Genomic DNA, 2289 nt, shown 5'->3' on the forward strand with positions numbered 1-2289 from the left:
ATACTCCAAGAGTAATTATCGTCTTAACCTAAGGCTATTTAACTTTTTCGTTAACATGAAAAACTGAATTTATTGATTTTTATCTGCGGCAAAGCCGCTTAATATTAAATGTACATTTTTTAGATATTTATAGTAAAATCAAAATGCATGCACAACTACTGGCTACGCAGCCACAGTATTCTTATTTGGGTGCAGTCACACCATGCTCATCTCGTGTTGCACAAACCCCTGTTACCAGGTTACGTGTAAACCCATTACATGGCCCGTGAGAATATCCGGCAAAGCTTTAATCCACCATGGAATGTTCAGATTCACTATTCCATAGCGACAAATGGTAAATCCTGATCCTGACCGAAGTATAGTACAAGTAACGCCGACATGACACAGCCCCCATATGAGATGTTGGATCGGATGTCAAATAGCGTTTGGTGCATTAGAAGAGAAGGTCAACCAGAATAAGCAAAACAATTCTCATTGTGCCCGATTATGACCCTTCGAATCCAGATCGGCTGTTTCATATTGTCTTTGACACTTTGGCGTTTGCGATGGGCTGTGCTTTATCGAAAGCATACGTCAACGGGTCATTGCTTTGCGCCTTGCCGGCGTCTAGCTCTACAGCATTTTGTGAAAAGCCACTAATTTATTTATAGTCTGCTGTTGACAAGTTCAGGATACATCTAATCAGATCAAAGCCACTGATGACTTTTGCTCATTTGCTATCACATAGAAAAATCACAAAAACAACTCCCGCAGAGAAAGGCGGGTTAAGTAAGGTACAAGCCTGATCGGCATTGTAGGGTGGCCAATGCGCTTATGCATCACCTACACTATGACATCTCTAACATAGCATAGTGAACCCCCTCATCGACAATGTTATATAGACAGTGTCAAGATCTAGACGCAACACGTGCTGTCCTGTTTAAAGCTCCGATAAGCAAGCCTGATGAGCGCAGAAGTTGCTGTATCGTAGGATTTGGTCGCGCACCGACAACGCTTTTCCCTGTCCCAAAACTTGCTGCGTTAAACATTGATTACAGCATGTGATGCTATCATTTGATGAGGAGCCCAAGTTAGTCTGCACGAGGCGCTCGATATTACTTAGAAGGCCTTATTGATAGAAAAAGACGAGGGTTTACCGATCGCTATGTGCTGGGAGTCCAGCTTGTACGCACATGTAATACACGCCGACGGTAAGCCATCGTTGCATGCGTCGGCACTCTTGACCATGCTATCGGACCCGGTAGTCCATAAGCGTTGGTTGAATTAATCCTTTCAAAAGACGCGCTAGGTACGGGTCACGTGGTCTTTGCGAAAGGTCAGAACAAGATGGGTCATCTCACTGCTCCAGCGACATGTAGTTGTGTCTCAGCAAAGTCTTGAGCCAAGATAACTTGCCTGTAACAAATACCATAAATAAAAATCCGCGCTTTGTAGCAAATTTAACATAATACACAAATAATGTTAAAGGGGCCTGGTAAAAGATGGGATATGGTCAAACTTTAATTTCTCACAATGGACGTGTGTGGTGAAGCTGCGTGCTGTAATCGAAGATCGCGCGGTCTTCGACATGCCCCAATTGGATCGAGAAGCGATAACTCATCGCTTAGCAAATTTAAATGAATATGAGCAAGCATTATTGGGATTTTATCCCAGAATATATCGACGCCGGCTCCATCACCTCCGCCGCAAGTGGTGGTGACACCGTTGGTACACACGGAACGTCCCGTGAAAAGCAAGATGAAATGTTTTCACGGTAATGAAAATGAAAATCTTGCGTTGATGCAGCGAGAAATGGACATCGTTATCGCGATGACTCAAATTTGAGATGGCCGCAGTCAAGTGGTCTTTGCCATGTCGCAATTGGATGACCGTGCTAATGACTGAGCAATGACATGGCAAGTCACCCGTTTCGGCTACTTTGCGACATGAAAAGAGTTGAAGAGGGTGAGGGAATCGATATTCTTTCCGCCGAATGAGACATTTTGATAACGATCGAAGTTTTTATTGGGCCGTCGTGACGACAGCACATTGTACACAGTCGTACAGAAGCTCTTTGAGCTTTGTGCCAATATGGGAACCAATGGATCTTTGTGCGATGAATGACGGTAGGCAGCAAGTTCACTGTTACAGACGGTCAAATTCGCCGTGGTTGTCCACGAGCGAGTCGTACCTCTCAATATAGCGACGGGGACACGTGTCACGGTCCCTGTGGACAGTGGAGTCAAGTTTCCTGACTTTGATAGCGTGGAACGCTGTCTAGTCTTAGACTTGGATGCAAGGTATGACCTC

This window comes from Plasmopara halstedii (assembly GCF_900000015.1).
Source record: "Plasmopara halstedii genome assembly, contig: Scaffold_2061, whole genome shotgun sequence".
Classification (NCBI taxonomy): Eukaryota; Oomycota; class Peronosporomycetes; order Peronosporales; family Peronosporaceae; genus Plasmopara; species Plasmopara halstedii.